Raw genomic sequence first — 15,981 nt, 5'->3', positions numbered from 1 at the left:
TTATGTTTAGTTCCTAAGGGGGCCATGGCTCAGTGGTAGAGCATCTGCCTTGAAAGCAGACGCTTCCAGGTTCAATCCCAAGAGACTCCAACCTTTTTATGTTTTCTGGAGAAGAGAGAAATGGTTATTAATAAACCAATATTAAGTCTGTGGTGTGAATTTGTCCATATTCTGTAAGCTTTCTGGTTTAGCCAGGTCATATTCTCAGCTCTACCAAAGGATTTTGTTACTCCTTTAAGCACATAAACTGCATCAGAAAGTGGCTTTTTAAATTAATGACTTCAGCTTCAGTGTCAATATCCAAAAAAAAAAAAAAAATTGGTTTCACACTGCGAGCAAATAATAAGGCTATTTCCACAGTTACATGGTGAAAAAAGCAAGCAGGTTAGACACATTAGTTGTTTTTCTACCTTGTGAAGAGGCTTTTTCTTTCATCTTCCTTTTTACCTCTTTGATAATTTCTTTTATAATACCCTTCTCTTCACTTTTGATCTCTGTCACAGCCATTTTTAACATTGCTTCCCTTTTCCGAACTAATTTGCTTGCCTCTTTATCTGCCAAGGGTGCTCCATCCGGTTGAGGATCTTCTCCTCTATAACATCTTTTTAAAAACAAAACTGCCTACAAGACAGCAAATCTGATTTGCAGTCAGTACTTACACAGTGGGAGTCATTTCCCCTTCATATCTGATACTGTTGGCTGCTGCTTCCAATTATGCCCTGTACTAGAAGCACAACTGCTGAGGTAACGGAGTTTCGTGATGAATCAGACTACTTCAGTTGCTAAGTGTGTGTCTTAGATTTTCCTCTTGCTTCCCTGTTTCGTTGCCATATATGGTGGACCCAAAGGCACTCATCCACTTGCTACCATGTAATCCTCAGATATATTTTAGGGTCTGCATGAGAGCTGATCATGTGTTATTTATTAATCATGAGGTCATAATGATATGGATAAAAAGCAGGACAGAAGACAATGCCCTGGTTCAGACATAACAAAAACCATGTTTTGTTGTTACATGAATGAGCTGGAATGAGCCTTGGGCTCATGTTCTACTCCTTCTGCTTCTCTTGTGAGGTGGAGAACTTTCAAGATTCCTCTCATCATTAGTAACAAAACCTTGTTCTGAACTTAACAAGTGATGGGTTACAATTTGTTAAAAGTGAAAGATAAAAAGCAGGATGGGTTATTAGGGTTGCCACCTTTTATTTACAATGGCCCCACTGTCTTGTGCCATGTATTTCCAAGTGTGTTCCTCCAAAGCAGGCATGCTCAAAGTCCGCTTTGGGGGTGTAATCTGGCCCACTGGTCCATTTTTATCCGGCCCCTGTGGCAGTTTATCCACTGGAGTAAAATCCTAAAAAAAGTTCAACAACTTCAATCCTAAAAAACAAAGCTCATCATCTCTCTCAGAAGTGTCTAGACTTTGGATCACAATCTGGTAACCTGCAAAATGCAGGCTCCTCTATTGCACATACAACATGTAGAGTCTGTGTACAGAGATTAGGAACGTATGAATGTCAGGGATAGGAACACCAGACCAACTTCCATTTGCTCTTAATATGCCAGTTCTTTCCTATCCTCATCGGCATTCTTTTAATTTTCCTTGAAGCCCCCACAGATTATACCCTTGAACAGGACCGCCATGTTTGTTCCCAATTTGTCCTTTAGCAAAATTCACTGAAAATTCTACTTCTATTATTTACAGAACAGTGAAGGACCCACAAATGATCCACATTTACTCTAGTGTAACATATGAACCAGCAGAAGAGGGCAGTTAAGTAGCATACTCATGTTTCATCTTGCCTGGTCTTTTTAATAGTGGATAATGGGGATGTTTTTAAAATTCTCCTCATCCAAATTTTGCCCCGGCCTTTGATGCTCCTGTCCTTGTTTCTTGCTGGTTCTTTTTGGAGGGTGGTAAACACTGTTTTTGTCAGGTTTGGGGAAAGGGCTAGCAGTGGAGCACAATGCATACAAAAGCTCTTAGGTCTGATCCAGTTGGGCATCTCCAGATAGGGCTTGGAAACACTCCTTTCCAACCCAAACCCCAGAGAAGCACTCGTGATCATTGTGGACAGCACTATGGAGCTAGGCAGCCCAATGGTCTCACTCTGCAAAAGGCAGTTGCCAGTGCAATATGCTTTCTGTTACAACAGTAGGACCTAAACAGAGAGAAAAGCAGAATAATGTTGTTCTTTCCAGAAGTCACTTTGGAAACAGAATATTGGATGGACCTTTGGCCCTTGCTTGCTGGCTGGTTGCCTCTTATATTCCTTTGCTGACCACTGTGGCTTCAGTGGAGGCTGTGATCTCAAGCACGGCAGTTGTGGTGCCAAACTTTAAAGGAATTTGCGAGGAATGCTTTTGTTTCTTATTTTTAAATATCACTGTCCCTCCTTGAGGATTACAATAAATGTTCTGATGCATTGGATTTTTTTCTATAGCTGAAGGCAGAACGATCCTCTCCTTTCCTAGGCTATACGTTCTCCTGATTTTTAAAGGATATGTCAGAGAAAGAACAACAGTAATAGTTGATAATCTGCAGATTTTATGGACAAGCAATTTTGAGTCTGACTCTCATCCTGTAAAGAACAGCAAACTCCTTCAGCTGGAACATGAAATAAAAGCTGAGCTGGAAAGGAAATGCAGCAATTTTCCTTTTTTTTTTTTTACATGGTACTTCATTTGACTCATTGCAATGTTATTTAAAGCTTAGGCTGCAATAAGCATTATTTGCAACATTGCCTTCAAAACCAAAACCAAAATCCTGCATAGTAGGTAAATGAGCTAAATAAGAGACCCCAGAGATACACATAAAAATAAGAGTCTCTTCTCTGCACTGTAGAATCCCACACACTACATTCTTAACTCTCACCAGGAGTAAGTCTACGGAACCAGAAGTGTTGCAGAAGCCAGCTATACAGGGGCTGTTCCTCCCATTTTGCCACTTGAGGTGAAATGGGAAAGTGCCTTGTGACAGTTGCCTACCCCACCTGCTCCATCGATTCCGACAGAGAAGTAGCACCTGTATCTGTGCCAAATTTTGCAACTTTGTGCAATTTTCTGGTAAATCTCATGTGCTATGTATGAACTTGCACGATTTCGGCAACATCTTGTCAGAAATCGGCACATTCTCACCTGAAGTCAGTACTGATGCCAGTGCTGCTGCTCCTCCAGCAGCAGAGGCGATAGGGCGGGCTGCTGCTCTGCCTAAGCCTGGAAGATGGAAAACAAGTCTTTAAAATAATGTTTTGTGCTGGACCGTAGTCACACGGCCGAGTTGAATGTGCCTTGGATCTCCCCATGCCCACCATGCTCCCTTTAGAGGACTTTCACTGGTCTCAGGATGAGCAAAGTATGCCAGCTTATGCCAACCTATCTTTGGCTGAGCTGGAGTTGGGGACTTTATGCCAGCAGAGAGGTCTTGCCCATGAAGTCTGGATGGCAGCAGTGGCTTTTCCATCTGTAACGTGCAACATGTGTCAGCAACAGATTCTTCAACCAACCTGGAGAGTTGAAGCACAGAATAGAAAAGTGTCATGTGGGGACCATTTACACCTTTGTATTCACAATTAAAGACTGCCAAGCAATGTCTCTAATTATGTTTGTATGGCTGGCTCATACATTATTTATTTTTTTATAGAAAGGATTTGAAGGCCTGAATGATGAGTGGTATATTAATCCTGGTAGGATTTTTTGTTTTTAATATGTCTGTTGGATTGAGTCTATCAATTGCAACTCTCCATATTGAATTTTTGCTGATCTTACTAGTTTTGGTCCTAGTGCTTTTAATGTACATTTGCACTGTTGTTTTCTGTTGCTGATTTTATTCTGATGCTGTTTTAAGGTGTTTTGCCTGTGCTTTATTTTTATACTTTGTGAATGGACAGTATAGAAATGTTGTGAATAAATACGCAAATAAATAACAGCTTCTTTATTTACAAGTTTATAGCTTTGAGCTTCTTTGAAGGCCTTTAGTTCCAAACAGTGGGTTCTAAAAAAACACCAAGTTAATGTATATGGTGGCAATGGATATCAGCATCTCTGTGGTGCACACGCCTGCCACTGATTTGCCTCTTTGGGTCATGAGGCAGAGGGCTGTGTGTAGAGAAACTCCATGCATTAAGTTTATACATGCACAGGCTCTGCACAAGGCCAGAGTAACCCTATGTGGAGGTAAAGAAAGGGGCTAAGTAGACACACTTCCTCCTTTGCCTTCATGCACTCAGTGACTTGGGATTGACCTAAATACAGAAGCATTCTCTCAAAAAAACGTGCACATGAAAATAGGAACGCTCCTATATTCACATGCCACAACAACATTCTTACACCTTGTGAGTGGATGCTCAAGGTTTGCCTCCCAAGGTTGAACGTAGAACACAGAAGACAACCTAGATCTTAGGTTGAAGAAGATCCAAAGAGTAGGATGTAAAAGTCTTCTCCTTGCCCCCAATGTAACTTAACTCAGGTTTGAACCCATGGTGAACAATGTGAAAGTTGTGGTGCCTTTTATCAGATTAGTACTGATAGTTCACAACAATGCCATGGCCCTATAGCAAACAACTGATGTACAAAAATCTGGAATAATTGTGTATACCCGTGTCTGAACCACCATTTTCATGTTGTCTTAATAGGGTGCTTGGGGGACTTTTAATATACTGTGTGATGGCCAAATCTGTCTACTTCTGTCCCTTGCCACTCATATATTCGGCAATGGGTCTGTGCCATGGAAGGTGGGGGAAGAAGTAACTCTTGAATTTTAACAGAAATGTGTGTCTCTTTGCACTTTCACATGCAGATTGGTGATGAATCATTTACATCCATGGCAATGTATGAGCAGATGCCTCTAACTGTTTTGTAGTAGCAGTTATCATTGGGCATACACTATGGCTCAAAATGCCATGAAACTAAGAGAGAGAAGATAAAGCAAAATCTATTCAGACTGAAAACAAATAAGCAATGCAAAAGCTAATAGTGCTTCTTAGTTAATGCATATTGATTGCAAACCACATTGCAATAATCTGATACATGCTTTGGTTTTTATTCTGGTTAGGTAATAAATTATTACTGGTTGCTTGAACACGAAATGATTGGAAACAGATCCAAAATTAGTGCAAAATATACAGTCAACAAATGCAATGTTTTGTTTTCAAAATGGAATAGCCGATGCAATAGAGCAGAATTTCTGTGTTTAGGTAGTTCCATAAATCATGAAAAGCAATAGATTGTATGAAAAATGAAAGAGAAAACAATTCATAATTTCATCCTTAATTTGAATTATAGTGAGAGTCTTGAGAGTCACCAAGAATCTTTCCTCACTGATTCTTAAAACATGTGTTTGTTACCTTAGTGGAGAACATGGCAAATTATTTATCTATGGGTAGCACAGTCTAGTCACAACTCTGCTATGGCACAGAAATGTATGCTAGTAAGTGCTGGGCTTTGGGAAGGAGGTGTGAGGCTCTGGCAGTGTCCTAGAGCCTTCCTGTCTCCTTCCTGAATGTGGGAAAGAACTACCGTATTTTTTGCTCTATAAGACGCATCAGACCATAAGACGCACCTAGTTTTTGGAGGAGGAAAACAAGAAAAAAATATTCTGAATCCCAGAAGCCAGAACTGCAAGAGGGATCACTGCGCAGTGAAAGCAGCAATCCCTCTTGCTGTTCTGGCTTCTGGGATAGCTGCGCAGCCTGCATTCGCTCCATAAGACGCACACACATTTCCCCTTACTTTTTAGGAGGGAAAAAGTGAGTCTTATAGAGCAAAAAATACAGTAACTAGGCTTTGGGAAGGAGACAGGAGGACTCCATGACCCTGTCACAGCCGTCACACTTCCTTCCCAAAGCCCAGCACTTACTAGGCCCAGCACTTACTAGGCTTTGGGAAGGAGGTGGAAAGGCACCCCCTTGGCCCCGGGGAGGACTGCTCACACTGCCCTATATCTGCCTCTGTAGAAGCTTCACTGCCACAAGCACAATGCAGTACAATATAGATGGAGTTGGCATGGCTATATTTAACACCTGCTGTCACTGAATATGAGAATTACTGTGAATGCTCATCACGGAGCACTCCTTTAATAAGAGGAAGCAGAAAGACAATAGTACAAACTGAGCTGGCTTTTCTGAAGAAGTGGTCCTGCCCGGTGTCTGAATCCTGGCAAGATACAGACACTGTGACTGAGTGGTTCCTGGTGAATTGCCCGTCCTGCCCAGAGCTGCCTCTCCCTGAAGCAGCAGGCACCCAGTTTGGGGTGCTTTTGCCTCAGTGGCTAGAAGCAGCTGTTACCAGATGCAACTGGTGCAACAGCTATGGCCATTGATAGACTGGAAGAGTTTGATCACAGTAGATCAGGCACTGGTGGCTTCAAGATTGGATTGCTTACTTCTGAGTAGACTGTATTCTAATTGTTTCCAACTGGAGAGTTACGCGCATAAAACCAATTGGCATTAAAAGGGCTTAACTTGTTGTGTATCACAGCCATTAGTGTTGTGATTAGCTGGCAACAAAATGCTCATATTTTTAAAGCATAGGATCACTTCCTGAGGCTTCTGAAGCATTTGAGTGTTTTCCCCATAATACTTATCCATCTCAACAGGCTTCCAAAAAGGGCTGCAACTATTTTTGTCTTTATTTTTCACATAGGGTAGGAATGTCTCATCACAGGGACAGCCCATTTCAGAGCCATGAACACAACACAGATTTATATTAAAATATATGCAGAGTTTGTGCATGCCATGCGGTGCAGAATAATTAATTGAATAAGATATAAAATTGATGTTTTCAAAGGGGGAAATTTAGCAAAGCAAGGGAGATGAGCACGCTAGTGTCGGAAATTGCATCAGTGGTGTTTGCATGGCATTGTCGAGGACAGCGATTAGAGAGAAAAATCAAAGCTGTTTCATTAATCAAATCAATTCTCTATTGTAACAATGCAAAGATGTTATGTCTGCTGGCAGTCTGATTTGAAATCAAATGTCTATGGATTAATGAGTGCAAGATGATTGCTTCCAAGGCTGTTTTTGCAAGCAGAAGATTTTTTTTTGCGGGGGGTGGAATTGGAAATGTGGAGCTAGACATATCTGGCAGCACAGTTTTGTTCTGAGATTCCAGATGGGCTGTCTTTATTATCATAATCACATGAAATTAAACATATTCTTGGGTGTATTCATTGAAACGATAGTCCTGGATCTTCATGTGGTTGAAATTGGAAGACCACAAAGTAGAATGAGCCAAAGTACATGAGCAGCAAATTTTTCTAGTGCAGTTGATGGATTGTACCATTTCATATTTCAAGTGGGAGCCTTTCTGTTTGAGTATGCCCCATATTTAAAATTTTAAAAATTGTGCATAGAAATGTATGCTAGGGAACCATGCATTTAGTCTAAACGTTTCTCTCTGACATTACTGTTTTCTGTGTACAGAAGTTTAATCTCACCCCACATTCTGGTATAGTCCTGTGAAAGCACAATTAAATGATTCTTCAGATAGTGTAGCTCCCCTCTGAGTCAGATAATCCATAACTATTATTCTGGAATTCCTGCACTTAGTTGTAGTATAATGAAAAAGAAGATCAAACTTTATATTTTACATTTTTCAGAGGTTAAGTGCTATGATACCTTTTAATGTGCCAAACCTATGCTCACTGAAGAATGAATCTCATAAACTACTCTAGCATAAAAGAAAGCTCATCTACTATTAGAGGAAGCTTCCCGGAATTAATTCAGGTACCATTCTACATTCCCCTTGGTCCCTTTTCTTCCTTGAGAAGTCTGTTTGCTCTGGTTCAAAACTAAATTGATGGTATATAAATGCCCCCTTTTGAGTTGAACAGTTAATTTTGCAGATTAGAAAGAAAAAAGAAATCCTTGTTCTGATGTTTCATCTCATTCCCCATGGTGCTATAGACAAATAAGAAGCATATAGCTCTTACTGAGTCAAGATTATAGTACAGCTTCTCAGGAGAAAATTGGCTGGCTTTCATTCACTACATAAAAAATGGCCAATTAAACATGGAAGCAGCAAGAAGCCAAAGTCCTCCTGTTGTGAGATGTGAAAATTAAATTGCTCTCTGCATTGGCTTGCCCCTTTTTCTGTCTAAGTTTAGCTCAGTGTTATTTCCTAATGTTCATCTTAATGTGCTTAAGGCCGATTGATGCCAAGTCTTGACTTCATGAGCCTTATTTGCTCAGATTAATTTTTATTCAAGGGGTAACCTCACTCGCTTCCACAAAAATCGGACCAGTTTCCGTTCTGAGGGTCAGTTTCCACACTCATATGAATCGGGGTGAAATGAAGAATTGTGGGAACTGTAGCTGGTTAAGGGTCTCCTAACAAGGCTTAACAAACTATAATTCCCAGCATTCTTTGCAGGCTGGAAGCCGCCATTTCCCCTGTGGGGTTTCAGTCTGGGGTATTCCACTGGGGAGGGGAAACAGCAGCTGCAATTTTTAAAAATGGTGACATGGCATCCTTCCCACCCCAAATATCCATGAACAAATTGATGTCTAAGGCATTGTGGAGAAAGCTGTCATCTGTCAGTCAGCGGCTGTCAAGAACAGCCCCACTGCCATTTCCATAGTAAGTGGCAAAAATTATTTTTGTTCTCTGTTTTATTATTTTAAATATCCCTAGTTCTCCACCAACAAACAGGATAGAGGGACATTTATGCACAGCGGTTGTTTGAATGCTCTCCTATGCAAAAATCCCTGCACACAGAAATCTAACCTGCCAAGCTGAGGGGTTTAGTCTACAATTCTCCTTGACATGGTGTGTTTCTCTATGGAGTATTTTTCATTGGGGAATGTTCCCCTCCTTCATCTCCACACCAGCAACTTGAAATGCTACAGTCATGGGAAATCTTGCTACTCAAAAGTTTTAATCTCAATGAGTTCAGTAGAAATATCATAGTATTAAATATTTTAGGACTAGAGCCTTAAATTATATGAAGAAGGATTGTGAGACCACTGGCTTCACTTTACTTGCAGTTTTTATATATGATATTTTCAAGCATATACAGAAGTAGATTAGTTTCTTGGGAAGCAAATAACACAGTTGTGTGTACAATCTAGTTTCTAGCACTGATATACAGTGGTACCTTGGTTTACGAACTTAATCCGTTCCGGAAGTCTGTTCTTAAACCAAAGCGTTCTTAAACCAAGGTGTGCTTTCCCATAGCAGCGGAGGACTCAATTTACACTCAACAGGAAGCAGAATATGTTCTGCTTCCAAGGCAAAATCCACAAACCAAAACACCTACTTCTAGGTTTGTAGAGTTCTTAATCCAAGTTGTTCATAAACTAAGCTGTTTTTGAACCAAGGTACCACTGTATATTCCTTAATGAGAAACCCACTTTGGAATTCTCCACAGGAAATCTTGTGTGTGTCTGCTGAAATCAAGAGTATTTACAATCCGAGTTCCTTGTCAAAATTCAAATACTTTTTTTCAAGGTTAGTATTGGACCAACAAAATCAACAAAAAATGTGGCATGCAATCATATATACTTTCTATCAGTGTCAACAGCCCAAGCATGAGACAAGTTCTGGATCCAGATAATCTTCTTGAACTTCACTGATAATTTGACAAAACCTGACATCAGAAATAGAGCAAAGTCGGAAGGCTCCATGAGGAATGGAGAATGGGCACTAACGGAGGAAAGCAGGAAGCAATCTGTTTCTTTTCTCCTGCAGTCCAAATTCTGGGCAGTGTATGGTATGAACAGGGAAGGAGTGTGTGGAAAGTAGCCAGATGATTTGACCTTCTTCTCCTACTGCCATAGCAAATCTCTCCAAATCTTTCCTCCAAGCCTTTTTCTCTTGGAAGCTGTGTGGAAGCCCATTTTGTCAGGATGTTATTTACACTAATTGCAAAGCAGAGTTTCTCTAAGGTAATGAGTGTTCTGCCATGTTTGTAAATTTTGCAAACTGGCGGAACTGTTGTGTGGCAAACCAATGCCAAAGATACTGCAGGGTCTGGATTCCCCCCACCCCCTGTTCTTCTGGAGTTGAAAATATTTTGTGTTTTTGCCTGATTTTGTTGATCCACATAGCGCTGAAATTGAGTGAATGCAGAGTAGTGTAATAGCATAATATTTTGCAATGGTCCAGGGATACAACCATAAACTATTATATCTTAAAGTGCCACGAATGCTTTGTGAATGCTGTCCTCAGAATGCTATCTAGGGAGGTGTGGGGTGTATTTAATTTCTAAAGAGACAGTCAAAGCACTTTGAGCACGTACATGGGCCCAATTCAGACATAATGGAAAACCATGGCTTCATGGTATGTGACTAAATCACTGTGAGCCAGGGGCTGCCACACTCCCTTTCTCACATGAAAATAGATGTTCTAGCTTCTGATTTTAAATACCCACAGTTCTGTGAGATCCAAATGTGGGGAGCTGTGGTTTATTTAACCTGTGGTTATTGAGAACAAACCAGGATCAAAATGTGGTTCCAGATTTGAGCTCTTCCTTAAACCACTGGTTAAACAAATGCAGTTCATGGCGTTTGGGTTTTGTGGGTAACTGGTTAGTTTAAAGTTGGAAACAAACGCTTGAATACACAAGCCTAAGGCTCACCAAAGCTTCTTCACATAGCACAAACCAGGGTACACCATTACCTGGCCAGATTCTTCAAATTTATATATGGTGTAGATTACAGACTCCTGTGTGAAGCTTTGCTTGCGTACTTCCATCATTAGTCATTTGCATTCATGTTGTGCCTATTCAAGCATAGCCATTAACCATGACTGTACACTACTGACAACTTCATAACCAGCAGAGTCAAACCATAACCCTGTTGAGAAATGTATCATAAAATGAATGCATGGAGCATAGCAGGATTGCATCTGTTGGACCTGCCCACAGTTTCCCACAAATTCAAAGTGTTTACTTATTTTAATTTATTAAATTTATATACCACCCTTCATCTGATGATCACAGGAGTGTTGGCAGTATAAAAGCACAAAATATGTGACATAATAATGAAGAAGACATTTTAGCACAGGTCCTGTACAGAAGTTTGATGAGCATGTTGTGTGCTGTGGGCACAATTCTTACTCTCCAACCCCCAGGTTCATTCTATACTGAGGTCTGGGGGAATTTGTTCTTGCTGCAAGTATTTCACAGCTCATTATTATTCCACTGTTATGCTTGTCCAAGTATTATAGTTATGTATATGTTAAGGACACATTTTTATGATAAAAAATGATGAGGTCAGTTAGATGCCATATCATATTCTTGCCTGTTTTTGTAACTGTACATTGTGGGATATTAACCTCAATGACTTATGTGCAAGTATGTTGTTTTAATGGAAAAGGAAAGTTCTATTGAAGGCTTTTTTAAAACTTGCAAATGGTGTCTTGCTTAATAACCTCCACTGGGTATTTTATTTGCATGGCTTTGGGTGGGTGGGTGGGTGGGGGGAGTTTGATCCTGATACCAAATTGACCCAGTCAAATTTGTATCAACAGAGGGTTAAACATCCAATCTTAACAGTCACAGTTTCCCCCCAAAGATACCTGGATTGTTGTTGTCAGGTAAGGATGTTGAACCTTCTCTTTTAGAGAGCCCATATTCTCTGCCCATGACTTTAAATTCCCAGGGGTTCCCTTGGGAGGGGACTGCATGACTGTTGAAGCAATTTAAGTCTGTGATGTAGGCATCCTTTGGGACTGAAGCAGAATATAGCAAAAGAAGGGATAAATTAACTCTGTTGGTTTTAGTTTGGGCTTCTTCTTCCCTTCCCCTCCTATTCTTCATTTATTTTGTTTACTTCAGGACCAGGCCTCCTACTGAGTTCTGCTTCATGTAGGGAGAAAGCTTTTTTTGCCTAATTGAAGAGCACTGTCGAGCATGTCACCGACTGTAGACCTTGCTGTAGTTAATTAGCAAACAAGTGTTTTATTTTTAAAGAGTTCACCAGATGATCAATCACAGATTTTAGATAGTTGTCTGAGTTGCAAATTCATCGTGCTACTGGAACGAAACTGGGTTTACAGGCTTAAAGTGGTACGATCTCCCTCCCTTGGGGATGGAAGATAGGGGCGATGATGGATGGGCTGTGCTTGAAATTATTCATTTGCACATTATTCATATTAGAATTCAAGAAATAATTATTTGTATGGCAGGTAGCCTAGCTATCCTTCCTCAATGGTATGTGCGGGCTTACTATGTATACGAAATAATGTGCTGTGGTGTTTTTGATCTTTGCCTGAAGTCAGATGTGCACTGGAGAGAATGAAGGAGGCCTTGTTTCAAAGCAAAAGCAATGATGTCATCTCTGAATCACCAGGGTTATTGATGGACTGACTCTCCTAGCTCTGGCAAGTGGAATGAGGTGATAACAAGGCTTTCAAGTTTTACCATTTTTGTGACCAATTACCATTGTTTGTGACATATTAGCATAGAAAATCAGAGAATAAGGCCAGTTTACTATTATGTGACTGTCAGCTGATGCTCAGTTTCTGCATGAGACTATTTGTGTGGGGGCTGGGGGAGGGCCTTATGGTGATGAGCTCCTGGACTTCAGCAGGTACCACTACTTGATTGATTCTGTTTTGTGGGATAACCTATGGGATAAGCAGGAGTCACCAACTTTTTTTGGACCTGTGGGTGCAATTGCAAACTGGCTAAATTACTGTGGGTGCCGCACAAACTATACAGCCAAGCACTGATTTTACGGAAGCTCTCTTTAGTGACATGTACTCCTGTGAGCGGGATATGTCTTGCCCCACAGTTGTGTGAATCTTTAAGCATGTTTATACCAATTACAGTACTTCAAATGGCTTACAGCCGTGATTGCCAAACTTAGCCCTCCAGCTGTTTTGGGACTACAACTCCCATCATCACTAGCTAACAGGACCAGTGGTCAGGGATGATGGGAACTGAAGTCCCAAAACAGCTGGAGGGCCAAGTTTGGCCATCACTGGCTTACAGTAGTACAGTATCTGCTAATACAGTAGCCTAGAACCCTTGTACCTACAGGACCGCCTCTCCCGATATGCCCCACGGAGGATCTTAAGGTCCATAAATAGCAACACCCTAGAGGTCCCGGACCCTAAGGTAGTTAGATTAGCCTCAACCAGAGCCAGGGCCTTTTCAACACTGGCTCCAGCCTCGTGGAATGCTCTGTCTCCTGAGACCGGGGCTCTGCAGGATCTGATTTCTTTCCGCAGGGCCTGTAAGACAGAGCTGTTCCACCTGGCCTTTGGCTTAGAATCAGTTTGATTCCCTCCTCCTCTTTCTTTTTTCCTTTCTCCTTCTGTGTTGGAACTCCTATTTGGGGACTTCCCTGGCTTTTTTCTGGCCCATGTAGGACCAGTCTGGATAGTTAGCCTTGGTGAATACTTGACGTTTTTAACCCCAAAAAAGTTTTGATTGAGTTTCCATTGAAATGAGGCTGCATTTTAATGTTTTAATGTTGCATTTTAATCTTGTTTTTTAAGCAGTATTTCAATCAATTGTTTTTATATTTGGTGTTAGCCGCCCTGAGCCCAGTCTTGGCTGGGGAGGGCAGGGTATAAATAACTTTATTATTATTATTATTATTATTATTATTATTATTATTATTATTATTATATCTGTATGAATCAGGAACACCATTCAGGAGGGTGACTGGGAGGCAACTGTCCACCATAGGTTTCTTGCCTCAAGTGAATATTCTTTAGGTGTATATCTATTTCTAGTTATTAAGAGGTACAATTCCCAAAACCCGAGTTGAGCAATACTTTATTAGGTCTAACAAAAGTGATACAATCGGTGAGCAATTTTTAAAGGTCTCCTATACTCTTCATCAGGTGAGGTGTTAAGCAAAGTTGGAGTTTGGGAACAGAAGGGGGGCGGGAACTAGCTGCTTGTAGAAACCTGAGAGTCTGCATTGGTCACAACACGATGCGTAGGAAGCTAATGTATGAGGTACATAACAGTAACCTCAACAAATTGCAAAGTGATTTATTTTAAGAGCATTTGTTGAGGTTACCAGTGACCAGCGCAGTTCTAAGCCTATCAAAGAACAGACTTTGAACCTTATTATGAATCTCACCTATCCTCGCCTTGAGATCTGTCCCCCTTGAAATGCCACCTCAGCAAGCATTCACATTCCCTGGTGTGCTTGAAGGACTGTGTGAGCACAAAAAAACTCTGAAAAGTTAATTGCTTTCATGTGAGATACTTGTGAGTTTAGTTTGCACTCTTAAAGGGATTGAGACAACAAGACCAGACACTCTGGCTGCATTTGTAACGGAGCCTTATTTGGTGCTCCTTCAATCTTAACTATCTGGGGATAGGCTGCAGTTGCTCTGCAACAAGGGGAAAGCAGTCTTTACATGCTCAGAGGCACTTTTAAGCTATAAAACAGTCCTTGTCACAAGTCTTCCAATGTTGCACATGCTTAGGCAAACAAGATGGTAAATATATCCATTGTGGCTACACACAGCAGCATTATTAATTACTCCTTTGAGTGGGCATCCTCTTAAAACTAAAATACTTTTGCAAAGTGCTACAATTTAAAATACGATGAAAAACAACAACAGGGGCAATACACCCCCTATGATGCTAACTATTAATATTCAATGCTACTGAATTTAAAGCAAAGATTTACTAATTTTATTTGTCAAGTTGTTCAAGTGGAAAATCAGTTTTTCCCTGATGGGTTGCAGGTGTGGGCATTGTGCAGGGAACTAGGAAGGCTACATTGGTTTATAGCAGCATTTAATACTAACAGAGATCAAACTCTGCCTAGCTGGTGAATTTATTGTGTTTGTTTATTTCTGTGAGAGAGACAAGCTGCAAAAGACAGGAAACGGACTTGGTACTTCAGAGGGGTTCAAGAACCCTTGACTGTATAGACAAAGAAGAATTCCATTTTCTGAATGCTGTCCTAGTCCAGCCTTAAAAAGGAGCAACCAAAGTAATCTCTCTTGAACAGACTCAGGTGGAAGAATGCCAGCACGTTACATAATAAATTGCATACTATCATGTGATAGAGGTCCCCAGTGGGACCTGAAACCTGACATGCACAAAGAATAAAGCCAGTTTTCACGATGTGTTGACTTAATTTCCAAACATCCTTTAAAATACAGCTAGATTTCTGCCATCATCTGGGGACTGAATCAACAAGGCTGTGGGAGGCACCAAATTAATTTTGCATCGGCATTCTGGATGCTGCTGATAATTTGTTCTGACATTGTGGCTATGGGTTATGACTGCAACAAGCGGGAGTGATCTGAGTGGACATTGCAGGAGCCAAATTTAATAGACTTACTACTGTAATTTTCTGCCTGGAGGACAGCAGAGACTTTCCAGTGTTCCTGCAGCACAACAATTGGGGATTACTACGTAACAAGTCCGCAGGATTGGGAGAGGACTGAGAGGATTAATGGAGTATGACAAAATTGCACCTAAGGGGAAATCTTCTGTAGCAGTAGCTCTATGGTAATGTGGTAGACCAGGCAAATTGGCAATTGCTACTGATCTTTACACATGCATGTCTTCAAATAAAGTGTGTCAAAGTCAACTGGGAAGCAACAGTGGAGCTAAGACTGTCACAGCTGCTTATGTCACCCAACACACAAATCGCTAATTCTATCATTTTAAGTATTTTAACATCAGAGTACGTTAACCATCGCTAGACTGTGGGCACAGCACTAAACAATCTTGCACTCTGTCCTGAGCTCTCATACCCAGCTCAGTGAGATCTTAAGAAACAAGACTCAAAGATGTGAAGGACTATCACAAGTCTCTTTGGGGATAATCTCTCTCTCAGCCAATTTGGAACATCCTGTTGCATTATAATATGACCAAAGAAACAGAACTTGGGCCAGTATCAGAGAGAACAGGGCAGATTAAGATCTCAGTCACTTCCAAGTGGCTTTATCTGTGGTAAAGGAAATTTGGAACACAGCTAAGACAGGGCAAAACATGTTCTGAACCCAGATGATGGTTGCCATTAACACTAGATGTTGATTTTGAGGATGATAATAATG

The 15,981-nt window shown here is 40.8% G+C and overlaps 1 protein-coding gene and 1 long non-coding RNA gene across 11 annotated transcripts in view; both read left to right on the top strand.

Moving 5' to 3' along the window:
- Positions 1-15,981, top strand: part of PCDH9 (protocadherin 9) — a 752,451-nt gene that overhangs the window by 25,194 nt on the left and 711,276 nt on the right. The window lies entirely within an intron of this gene.
- Positions 6,352-8,806, top strand: LOC310761372. Its single transcript, XR_014547441.1, has 2 exons — positions 6,352-6,421; positions 6,454-8,806. It is a non-coding gene; the product is annotated as an uncharacterized lncRNA (long non-coding RNA).

The sequence above is a fragment of the Podarcis filfolensis genome (assembly GCF_964270895.1).
Source record: "Podarcis filfolensis genome assembly, chromosome: 4".
Classification (NCBI taxonomy): domain Eukaryota; kingdom Metazoa; phylum Chordata; class Lepidosauria; order Squamata; family Lacertidae; genus Podarcis; species Podarcis filfolensis.
The sequence above is the reverse complement of the archived record's forward strand: the minus strand, read 5'-3'. Positions and strand labels throughout refer to the sequence as shown.